Genomic DNA, 13,389 nt, shown 5'->3' with positions numbered 1-13,389 from the left:
AACTCGCCGTAACAAGGGGGACTGTTGGGATGTCACTTATATATAAGCTGAAAAGCAGAGGCGAAATGACAGAGCCCTGCGGAATTCCTGTGGAGATCAGTTTCATTTCGGAGTTTTTGTCGTCGACTCGGACATACAGTTTCCTGTCCTGCAGAAAGCTGTCTATGAGTCTAATATAACAATCCGCAATAGGGGTAGTGCGATGCATTTTGACGATAAGGTTGGGCCGCCACACCTTATCGTAAGCTTTTGCGATGTCAAGGAAGACACAAATCGTGAAGTGCTGCTTGTTGTATCCGACTTGTATCCGTTCGGTGATCCGTAGAAGTTGAAGTTCGGCAGATAACTTGTCCTTGAAACCGAATTGTTCTGGTCGTATAACATCATGCGCTGTAAGCGTATCATGGAGCCTCTTCAACAGCACTCTCTCGAGCACCTTGCTAAGGGTCGGCAAGAGGCTAATTGGCCGGTAACTGTTGGGTTATGCTGGGTCTTTACCTGGCTTGGGTATTGGAACTACTCGAGCCGTCTTCCATGCCGTAGGAAAATATCCCTGCAGAAGACAGCTGTTGAGAATTCGGGTAAGGAGCACAGTTGGCTTCCTGGGAAACTGTTTCAAATCGGTGTTGCTTATGGAGTCGTTGCCCGGCGCAGTATTCCGAGTCTTCCGGATAATGTTACGGATCTCTGCTGGTGTGGTGAGTTGTGGGCGGATCTGCACAGGCGCAGTACGAAAAGCAGTCCATTCTGCTGTAACGACGGCTTCCTGTTCTTGCAGGAGGACGTCGTTCACGGGGTTCGCTGGTGTAGACATCTGTTCTTGGTAAGTCGTAGCATACAACTCCGCCTGGGCGAGTTCGTCATAGAGGAGGCAATCTGGTCCTCTGATGGCTCGTTTAGGTGGCCGCTGGTGTCGTATGTTCTTGACTACCTGCCATTCGTTCTTGGTTCGAAGTAAGAATGCATCCATCTTATCTTCCCAGACCTGCTGTCACCACTCGGCTACTCTCGTGTGCAGTTCTCGTGTTAAGACGTGTGTTTCTCGTCGATCGATCGAGTTTCTATAGCGGAGCCAACGTCGCCTGCTCCTGTTTCTCTGTGTCTTCAGTTCTTGGAGTAGAGGCGGGAACTCGTCGAAAGCTACTACAGGGTAGACCGTGTGAGTAGTTGCCCTCCGTTTGGCTACCTTTATCTTCTGCGTCAAAGTTTGTACCGCGATGTCGATGGCTTCCGGTGTGAAAACGTCCTGCGTCGGGCAGGTATTGATGTCAAGATATGTCCGAAATTGACCCCAGTTCAGAGTTTGTAAGGTTGGGGGCGGAAGGTTAGCCGTTGCTTTTTCCACTATGCTGATAACAGGTCGGTGGTCAGACGAAAGATCGTCGACGGTGTGGAGCTAGAGGTTCGTCTCGATATTTTTGATGTTAGCGATGTCTAGGACGTCTGCTTCTTGCCTATCGACGTAAGGAATCCATGTGGGCTCTCGTGGGCCATGGACTGTGATGCCCAGTTCTTCTTCCATGGCAATCAAAGTTCGTCCACGAGGGTTCGTACGCCGGGAATTCCACGCGACGTGCTTGCTGTTAAATGGTTCAAATGGCTCTGAGCACTACGGGACTTAACTTCTGAGGTCATCAGCCCCCTGGAACTTAGAACTAATTAAACCTAACTAACCTAAGGACATCACACACATTCATGCCCGAGGCAGGATTCGAACCTGCGACCGTAGCGGTCTCGCGGTTCCAGACTGCAGCGCATAGAACCGCACGGCCACTTCGGCCGGCAAAAATGGCTCTGAGCACTATGGGACCTAACATCTATGGTCATCAGTCCCCTAGAACTTAGAACTAGTTAAACCTAACTAACCTAAGGACTGCACACAACACCCAGTCATCACGAGGCAGAGAAAGTCCCTGACCCCGCCGGGAATCGAACCCGGGAACCCGGGCGTGGGAAGCGAGAACGCTACCGCACGACCACGAGCTGCGGACTGCTTGCTGTTAAGGTCACCTCCTAGGAAGATTTTGTCAAAATTGGTGAAGATACTCCTTAGGTCGTCTGGCACCAGGTTTTTACCGGGGCTGTTGTACGCCGCAATGAAAGTGATGTTGCCTGCCGCCGATCGAACCGTTACTGCTGTTGCCTGCAGATGTTGGAGGTGTGGTAGCGTTTCATGATGGTGCCGCAGTTCCCTTTTAAGCAGAACTGCGGTCCCTCCACCTCGTTGGCCTTGTCTGTCCGTTCTATAGACGTACATGTTACGAAATCTGAGCTCAGTTGTTGGACTATGGTGCGTCTCCGAGACAAGTGCGATGTCGATTTTGTGACGTTGTAAAAATTCAGTGAATTCTGTTTTCTTGTGTTTCATTCCGTTGGCGTTCCATATACAGATTTTCAGGTTTCTCGTGGTCCCAGGGCGATCCATCTTAAGGTGTTCCAAAGGCCTTCAATACACTTTCGGTTAAAGAAAGTATCCCCAATAATTGTTGCTGCACGGCGGTGATAAGTTTGGCGACATCAGAGAGCGCTGGAGCTATAGATTCCATCAAATGAGCTGGTGAGACGTAGGTTTCCGGTTTCGGTCGGCGTGGTGATGCTGCGTGGGCGTATGAATAATGCTGGCGGTGCTGTCGAGGTGGACGTGCTTCAGGAGGAGGCTGTGTTACTGGCTGCCGTGTCGCCGCCGGCTGTTCTTGTGGCGTTTGCTGACGGTGGGGCGGAGGGTGTAGCGTCAGGTTGGAGTTCCGTATTACACGAGTCCTCCGTTGAGAGGGCTGCGGGGAAGACCATTGTGTGTATTTCCTGAGAAGTTCCTGGTATTTCTGGCAACCACGCCATGTGGCAGGATGGTCCTTTTCACAGTTAGCACATTTCGGCGGAGCCCCTCGGGGATGAGGACATGCTGAAGATCGGTGTTGCCCTCCACATCGAACGCAGCGAGCAGGCAAGCTGCAATAATTAGCCGTATGTTCGAATCGCTGGCACTGGCGACATTGAACAGGTCCTTCTTGTCTGTTGTAGGTTTCAATAACGACTTTAGTATATAGAAGGTATTTGATGTCGTAAATCTTGTAGTTTTCTTTTTGGGCTGGCAACGTGACACAGTAAGCATCTTGAGGTCGTAATTCCTTCGTGTGGTCGTCTCGATTTTTAAACTGGTGGACGTTGATGACAGGGAAACCCTTCTCTGTCAGAGCGGCTTTCAGTTCTTCCTCCGTAACTTTGGCAGGTAGACGTTTGACAACCACTTTGAGGTCCTTGTCCTCTGCGGCCTGATGTGTAAAAAAGTGTATGTCATTCGACACAAAGAAATTGATGGCTCACCGTTGATCTTCATAGGAGGCAAAGTGATATTTGATCCTGTCTCGTTGGTAGATGGCCTTAAGACTGCCGTCAATATTCGCTTTCAGCGCCTTGTTGAGTTCCATGTAGTTCTTGGTATGGTAAATAGTAACGGGCGGGACTTTGCGTAGTAAGTTCCGGCCAGAGCTATCTGTCCCCTTTTTATCTGCTTCGAGATTGACATCACTCGTCTGGTCCATACGTTCTGGAGCATCCGTATTATCTTCCGTCGCAATAGCCGCATAACTGTTGGAAGTTTTCAGTTCTTCTGGACGTTGTCGCTTCCGAGAGTTGTTCTGCTTAGGAGAAGCGTTGAGTCGTTTTCTTTGGCGAACTAGTGTAAAATCGCCGTCTCCGTCGGTGGGCTGCATCGTCCAAACTTCTTCAGAGGAGACTCCCTCCATTTCGTCGTCGTCTTCTGGAGGAGAAAATTGTTCCACGTCGTCTACTTGTTCTTCAGGCTGTGAAGTAGGAACTGTACTAGTGCGGTTGTCGTATACTTCCTGACTTTGCAGAATCATGTGTTGTATTTTACGTCTTAGTTCCCGTTGTTGCCGATCGTTCTGTGTTAGCTGATGTCGCTCGTCATAGGGGTTTGACGTATGTTGTCCTCCGCTCTGCATTCGCATAGCGCTCGTCGTGGTCCTGTCCTCATTACGTTACCTGTCAGAATCCGTTGTCGTTGCAGGGGTCGTCGCCTTTGTATCCGTCCTGTGGCCAGCGGCGGCCCCGGCGCGACCCAGCCGGCTGGCTCAGACGCGCGCGTTCCGTTGTCCGCACTCATCGGCATCGCGCGCTCGCCTTGCGTATACAGGCAGCTGCTGCCAGATACTTCCGGCCCCGGCCGCTTGTTGGCAGCACTTGTCTGCTTTCGCTGTGTTTGTCTCTGTCCTCAGACGTTGACGTTAGTTGCTACTCTCTCCCACAGATGTCTTAGCGGTCCAAGTGCGACAATCGAACACGGACCAAATACTAAGGTCAGTTGCTCGTAAATTTCAATAGAACAATAAATTTACTAGCAGTTATTATTAAGACTGCTTTCCTCTTTTCTTCTCTTTATGAGAAGCTAGAAGCCACGAGCCAATTTAAATTTCTCCTCCTCTGTCGTTTCATTTTTCTCCAATGTTTTTTCATCCTTTCAATGCACTCGTGTATCTCAATCGTTGCCGTAGTCTCGTTTTCCCTTCAGCCTGCAGGAGCTCCCACCTACCAAACCTGTACTGGCTGTGCCCATCTATCCCATCGATAATTACAAGCCCGCATCTCGTAGTCGTGCGGTAGCGTTCTGGCTTCCCACGCCCGGGTTCCCAGGTTCGATTCCCGGCGGGGTCAGGGATTTTCTCTGCCTCGTGATGGCTGGGTGTTGTGTGCTGTCCTTAGGTTAGTTAGGTTTAAGTAGTTCTAAGTTCTAGGGGACTAATAACCACAGCAGTTGAGTCCCATAGTGCTCAGAGCCATTTGAACCATTTGATAATTACAAACATCCAAACAACTCCCTCCGCCCTCCTGTTCCCAACCCAATGCTGAAGATGTTACAAAATTCATGATAACTCTATCAAAACATCCACTCATTCCAACGACCACACACCCTCCAACCAATCTTTCTCGCAGCCCCTTTCGTGTTCCATCTAAACAACCAAGCCACATACTTCCACCACCAAGTCTACTTTGTTTTCAACCGTGTCGACGCTCCAGCCTAAATCCTCTCTTATTCTCGCCCACAGAAACCACACTCTAACAATTTCACAGGACGACAGCACTGCAACATACTACGCCACAACACCTGTTCCCCCCCAACAAACAAATCCCTCGTTTTATTACAGCAGGCCTAGATTTCAGCTACTTCATAGTCATCTTCAGTGTTAAAAATTACAAAACAGAAGAATCAGGAATAAATATGCCTAAGACAGTTAACGATGAGTCGTAAGTGTAAACAGAAACACCACACAGTAACATACTGCACAATAACAGGGGGCATTAGTTCAAAATGTCACGTAGTAAACAATATTGGCTGATGTAGAACATACAGGAGTCTAATTTGAACTGTAGCGGTTGCTTACATGGTTCAACTGGAAGAAATTGTGACGTCAGAGGTGTGTGATGCCTTCTATTGACGCACCGGTGTATAATCAAATAATAGCGAAAATATATTATTTGAAAAAATTAAAAAGTACTGAAGAATAAAACAAGAATGGTTAAACCACAGGAAACCAACCACAAGTGTGGAGCCACACATATAACACACTTGGTAACAGTAAGCACAGGATAGTATGTAGTGTATTTTTGCAGTAGAATCTGATGGAATAAGATTCATTAACAATTCCATGCAACAGCGAAACGTACAATATTAAAATAACGCACCAAAATAATTAAAACACAGGAATGAAAACAGTATGACGTGCGTATGTGTCTTCACCAACAACTTCGCCGGTTTCAGACGATCTATCACCAAGCAGTTATGTTATTGGTCTTGGTAATGGAAGGGGAAGGTTGAAAGCATTGCTGCAAGAGTTAAGAATTGTTTGACAACTGGCCAGCACGGGTTTATTAATTTGCAATGATCGCAGTGCAGTCCGTTAGACCACTCATTAGTATATACCGGGATTATGAAAGAGCTACATCTAAAAACGCTAGAAAGAACATATGATTTTATATAGTGTCAAATTTATGTAAACTGTGTGCATTAAAAAATGTTGTTTCTTTTTTCAGTGAAATTTCGGCTTGATCCAAAAACCAAAGTTTAAAATGTAAACATTTTTGGATGAGTCCTAAGCTCCTTTACCTGGGCCCCCTAAAACCTATTGCCAGCCCTGTCTCCCGCTTTATCCTAGACTCTAAAGAGACAGAGCTGCAGTCGACCACCACAATAACATCCCCGTTCGGCCGCAAATATTCCCACTGAACTCCTTATCCATATCTCTGCTTCAAAAAAATTAACCATTACCTACGTCATCATATAATTCGACTTAATCACCCCATCCAGTATGACTTCCTCACCCACACAGACCACAAACTTTCATTGCAGATCCCCAGCAGAAGTCCAGCAGTAGTATTTGTTTACTCAGACTCTCTGAGGTGAGATAGTCCACAGCCCACAACACAAAGTAATACGACCACAGACGTCATGCTTGCATTGCCTAACTCTAACACTGCTCGTCTCTGCAGACCCCGATACACTTATATGTCATCAGCAATTACAAAGACATATCAAAAACATACTCACCGCTAGAAATGTCAGGATTGGAGTCAGACATGCACCAGATGTAACGTTACAGTCCTCATCAACTTTTCCAGTACTGAAAAGCTTTCCATCTATTCATAGGCAGAAATTACAGTCCCAAATACCCATTCCTTCACAGTACCTGACCAATGTGGGATGCCCTGAGCAAGACTAATCCCTTTGCATCGTATCTCTCCGACAACTTCACAATTCATGATGACCCAAATTTCGACTACCTCCTTTTCCGTAGAATCCACGAACGTGCAGACACATCCCACCACTTGGTCTCAGTTTCCATTACTAGGATAACATACCGTAGACATAAATGAACACATCTATCACAGCAGATGTCATAAATAGTACACAGTAAACGCAACAGTGCTCTCAGCCACAATTACATTACCTGTAGACACCTAAACTGCAATCCTTTAAACACAATCCTCTCCACGAGTTACCATCCTGAGCTGTGGGAAACTTTCAAAATCCTACTTTTCCTCAAACCAAACAAACCCACTGTCAATCCTTCCTTCTACTGAAACATCAGTCTCACCTGGGTGTTGAGGGATTCAGTCTTCTGAGCATACAAATCAGCCTGATTAAATTGCCATCAAATGGCTCATTCAGACACGTGTATTAGAGCAGTTGTAAGATCCGCCTGCGAATGCGATGTCTGTTCCTTACCACGCTACAACGGCTACACATAGATCCTCTTGCTGTGTTGTGGTCCGTCAACAATCACTACATACTTTCGCATAGTAATTCCATATATAGAGGCCTTTTATTAATTGTAAGATGATACTTTTGGACATACTCACTACTGTAGCCGCAGTAGTGTCAAATTGTCACTAATGCGGCACTTTCTTTTACTGTCATTGGTCGAGTGAGCGATTCATTACCAACGTTTAATTTCATCTGGACTTACCGCAGCAAAGGTCCCTGTTATGTGTCATGTTATGTCTTCAAGAGTCGTCGTTTCTTTGTGGACATGATGTTTTAAGTTTCCCCACAGACAAAAGTCATGTGGTGTAATCTGGTGAGCGTGGAGGTCTTCCTGCATTTCCAGAATGTAGTTTTCAGCAGCCTTCAAATGTTCTCTTATAAAGGTCCAAGGTCATGTAGCTAAAAGGAGGGGGACAGGGGGGGGGGAGTTTCTCGTAACGTAACCAGTATATCTGTTAGGAACTCTAGATACTTGTGGCTTTTTTTGGCGCCCTGTCAAGAAAATAGGGATCAAGAATACGATTGTTGAGAATCCTGCGCCACACGTTTACACAGCAGCGTTTATCCGCTTTTTTCAGCCAGTGTGGATTTTCAACTGGGCGGTAATGCATATTACGTAGACTAATTTTGCCATGGTTTGTAAGAGATTTATCATTCGTGTACAGAATTTTCCACAGAAAATATGCATCACTTTGCAGTTTTCTTAGACCCATTCAGAGAAGTGTAATCGATTTGTTTAGTCACAGCTACGAAGTTGTAGACGGAGCGAAATGTGTAGACAATGAAAGGCGTTGGAATGTAGTGCCCACAGGAAACTCCCGTGTTTGAACCAACTAGCACATTTCAACTGTTCGTAGGAAATATCGATTGTGTGTAGCCATTATCTAAATTTTAGTTGTATTCCTTTCACCAGTTGCTGTTCATTTCTGTTGACACGTTTTATTCTTCACAAGACGAGTTTCTTGAGATGTTTTTATAATGTTTGCAAAGACAAGGGGGATTATATATATATATATATATATATATATATATATATATATATATATATATATATATATATATATATGCAGCCTTCGATTTCCTATCTCACGCGAAATGGACACCACAGTGAAATTCAAAAATGTGCTATTTTTTTTCACGATTTTGCGTGTCATCCTTGCGCTAGTCTGCAGCTCATTGTCAGTGTCAAAATGTTGTATTCGTAGCCAGCAGTTCGTGTGAGCAAGTAGATGAAAAATAGAGGGAACCAAGTCCAGGCTATACGTTTGGTTATCAAACAAACACTTCCCATCGAAAACGCTCGAGAAACTGTCTTTGTTGCAGCTCCAGTGTGCAGACGAGCATTGTCATGAAGAAGGATAAGGCCTGACGACAGAATTCCTCTTCGCTCCTTCTGAATTGCTCTTTGTAGGTGATTTTCCTGATACGCCTGATCTACGTGCTGAACAAAATCAGTGGTTGAATAAAAATGTTTTTGGGCTTCCAGCATCAATTGGTTAAAATACCACAACGCATTCCCATTTTAACCATTTGACGTGGCTGGAACCCCGAGAAAATTTTATTCGATGTTACCACCGTGAAACTCTGCATTCTTACAAGACCATGGTTGACAGTCACTTCTTTCCCTAACAGCCTTCATCATGGACGTCTGCTTCATTACCGTACTGCCTGTCACACATGACAGTTACGTTATGTGGAATGCATGAAATCAGGCGGAACCCCTCAGCGTGAAGAAATCGAATGCCTGCACGCACGTCATACATGGCGGAAGACTATTACTCTATGCAACTTATTTCGCGCTCACTGTGCCCTCAGAACTGAAAAATGAGACGTGACGTGGTCGACAGGCACACTTGGGACACTGTGAAATACAACTGATCAAAGCTTCATTGGATTTTCATTGTGGTTTTAATTCTGTGATCGGTCAGACCTTGGAAAAAATAGTAGCTCTTGTACATCGAGAGAGTGTGGTGCAATCAGGATGTCACTTAGAATAGAATAGCACCATTGCTGTCACATTTGTAGGTATTCACCATAAACGATAATCATATTCTATTTTTCAATTGAAGTATACACTGTAAACATCTGAACAGATTCTTGGGCAAATTGTCTGATCTCTACAACAAGAGAGCACAAACTAATGCCGGCCGAAGTGGCCGAGCGGTTCTATGCACTTCAGTCTGGAACCGCGCGACAGCTAAGGTCGCAGGTTCGAATCCTGCCTCGGGCATGGATGTGTGTGATGTCCTTAGGTTAGTTAGGTTTAAGTAGTTCTAAGTTCTAGGCGACTGATGACCTCAGATGTTAAGTCCCATAGTGCTCAGAGCCATTTCAACCATTTTGAGCACAAACTAATTGGCTTGAAGAGTGCAGGTAAACCCAAGAACCATACCTGGGTTATGTGTTCTCTTACGTAGGGACCTCGTCTGATGTGAGAAAGTGGTTTGTGGCGTTGTTACCTTATTACTGTTTGATTAACTTTAACCCATCTCAGGTCGTTAATTAAAAGCTCCTCTAAAATCTAGTTAGTGTCTTAATTCACCCTATGAACGTTCCTTGCTCCCAGAATTCTTATGTCACAGAATAGAGTCCTTAAAAAATGGTTTCTTGCAAAATCTGTACATTTTAAAAATTTCTGTTGTAATTTTCTACAGTCAAACGTTTATGTATCTACAATCAAACTTTTATGTATCTTCTTCCCTTACGAAATTTGCAGCATCGTTTTTAATTTTCCTTATTTACTAGAAGGTCTATAGCTTAATTTCCTTCCTCCTCGTTTCCTCTGTAGTAAAGCAAACGTCCTGAATTAATTCTAATTGTTCTTAGCGTTTTCGCTGCACCCTGATGTACACCATTCAATTTTTTGTCAATTCCTCTTCGAAACCTATTTTCAGATCGTAAAGTTCTGTAACTCATTATTGCTAAATAAAACGTAATAACTCCAACTGAACTGAGTTACATGTTATTATCTATTTACTCAAACATCGAGTACCAATAAGTGGGCGCAAAAGCAGAGGGGCGTAACCCAAATACCTTAAATCATTACCTAAGCTTCCGCTCTCTCCTAATCATGGTATTCTTCAGATTGAACCGGAGTATCGAGGTCCCAGGAACCCATATGAAGCAACGAGTTCTCCGTAAACGATATTTCTACCTACATCTACATCTATACTCCGCAAGGCACGTTAAGGTGTGTGGTGGAGAGTACTTTGTATACCGCTGTTGCTTCCCCTCCCGGCACCCCGCACCCCGCACCCCGCACCCCCGCTCGACCTACCCTCTTCCCCATTCCAGTCACGAATAGTTCGTTGGAAGAACGACTTCTCGCGAGACATACGTAGGAGGGTAAAACATATTGGTTGACTCTAAAAGGAACATACGCCTCGGAACTTTAACCGTAAAACGTCCTTTGATGCAGAACGTTCCTCTTGAACCGTCTGCCACTGGAGTTGGCTGAGCACCCCAGTGGTGCTTTACTACTTCCTAAATGTACCTACACTATATGATCAAAAGTATCCGGAAACCCCCAAAAACATACTTTTGATCACATAGTGTACAACTAAACGCGCTGCCTTGCTTTGGAATACTCGTCATGTGCCAGTGGAGCTCACAAGTCTCAAATAAATATTGTCGTTTGTCAGTCATTATATCTACATCTACACCTACATCTACATTTATACTCCGCAAAGCCACCCAACGGTGTGTGGCGGAGGGCACTTTACGTGCCACTGTCATTGCCTCCCTTTCCTGTTCCAGTCGCGTATGGTTCGCGGGAAGAACGACTGCCGGAAAGCCTCCGTGCACGCTCGAATCTCTCTAATTTTACATTCGAGATCTCCTCGGTAGGTATAAGTAGGGGGAAGCAATATATTCGATACCTCATCCACAAACGCACCCTCTCGAAACATGGCGAGCAAGCTACACCGCGATGCAGAGCGCCTCTCTTGCAGAGTCTGCCACTTGAGTTTGCTAAACATCTCCGTAACGCTATCACGCTTACCAAATAACCCTGTGACGAAACGCGCCGCTCTTCTCTGTATCCTCTCTATCTCCTCTGTCAACCCGACCTGGTATGAATCCCGCACTGATAAGTATAGGTCTAACGAGTGTTTTGTAAGCCACCTCCTTTGTTGGTTGACTACATTTTATAAGGGCTCTCTCAATGAATCTCAACCTGGCACCCGCCTTACCAACAATTAATTTTATATGATCATTCCACTTGAAATCGTTCCGTACGCATACTCCCAGTAACTGCTACCAGTGTGTGTTCCGCTATATATAATCATACAATAAAGGATCCTTCTTTCTATGCATTTGCAATACATTACATTTGTCTATGTTAAGAGCCAGTTGCCACTCCCTGCACCAAGTGCCTATCCGCTGCAGATCTTCCTGCATTTCGCTCCAATTTTCTAATGCTGCAACTTCTTTGTATACTACAGCATCATCCGCGAAAAGCCGCATGGAACTTCCGACACTATCTACTAGGTCATTTATATATACTGTGAAAAGCAACGGTCCCATAACACTCCCCTGTGGCACGCCAGAGGTTACTTTAACGTCTGTAGACGTCTCTCCATTGAGAAGAACATGCTGTGTTCTGTTTGCTAAAAACTCTTCAATCCAGCCACACAGCTGGTCTGATATTCCGTAGGCTCTTACTTTGTTTATCAAGCGACAATGCGGAACTGTATCGAACGCCTTCCGGAAGTCAAGGAAAATGGCATCTACCTGGGAGCCGGTATGTAATATTTTCTGGGTCTCATGAACAAATAAAGCGAGTTGGGTCTCACACGATCGCTGTTTCCGGAATCCATGTTGATTCCTACAGAGTGGATTCTGAGTTACCAGAAATTACATGATACTCGAGCAAAAAATATGTTCTAAAATTCTACAATAGATCGATGTCAGAGATACAGGCCTATAGTGTGCATCCGTAATATGTTCAGTCCAGAGGAGAGCAGCTCGACTCACCATACTGCCTGCAGGGCGGGTTGGTGCCCATGGCTCCCTTTTCGTTCCCCATAAAACTTCCTCTGTAGGTGGTTACTTTACAGCCCTAAAAGCTGCAAAGAGTGTACATTTGAAAAGGGCACTCGGGCTCACTCTCATTGCTTCCCTTAATTTTTAGCGAGGTGTAATTAATTCTTCTGTTCCTATGTCTATCAAAGGTAGTGGGTGACCTCAAAGGCTCAGAAACACAAGAAAATGCGCTAAGAATATAAATCGCCTATTTCAGAAATAGTTATGTGAGCCATTCGCAAGCACAACTGAGCTTCTTACCACGGACGACATTTGAAAGATCAACTATTCAAGGTCTAAGAGAGAAGCGTTGGCAATGTGAACAAAATATCTGTATAATAAAACCAGAAACACACCTATTCCAAGGTTTTAATTTATTCCAGAACTTCTCTCTGTTCCAAATAATTACAGTATCTGAAAAACAAACTTTTTCTACTGACCTGAGAGTGATACACAGCTATTCAGTCTTAAAAATGCAGATGTCTAATTCCTACGAAATGGTAAAGCAAAGTGGAACAGAACAACATGCACATCTGACTACAACCACTTTTTCATGCTCAAGGTCACTTCTCCGTTCAGGCAGTCCAATATCATGTTTGAAAGTGTGATTTGTATGGCGTTTGAGTTGCCATTTGCAGACATCAGATACTGGTATAATTCATTACGATTGCAACAACCGAAGAGAAGCTTTTCAGAAACCTGTTATGATGAAACAAATTGTCAATACATAGATTCGTTGGTCTAAGGATGTGTGATTGACCCAAAACAACACTGCAGCGTAACCTATACATCAGCCGACAACTGTCGTAACAGCTTTCCATGAAAAAAACATGTGTAAAGAGGATGCAATAGTCAACGGTGTGAAAAGAAAAATTATTTTACTAAGAGAGAGGAAATACTGGGATTCGTAAATTTAATGAGCAGTTCGCGCTTTTGTTGGATGGAGTTTCGAACCTTTTTTAATAGTCGAAAGTATGTCATGTTACTTTTATTCTTTTTCAACCCACTACTGGCTTTTTCAAAATGATTATTTCATGTTATTGCCTGATAAACTCGAAGAACTGCCTGAATTTCTGACAAAACTG

Source organism: Schistocerca nitens, chromosome 5, assembly GCF_023898315.1.
Source record: "Schistocerca nitens isolate TAMUIC-IGC-003100 chromosome 5, iqSchNite1.1, whole genome shotgun sequence".
Lineage (NCBI taxonomy): Eukaryota > Metazoa > Arthropoda > Insecta > Orthoptera > Acrididae > Schistocerca > Schistocerca nitens.
This window is presented reverse-complemented; position numbering follows the sequence as displayed.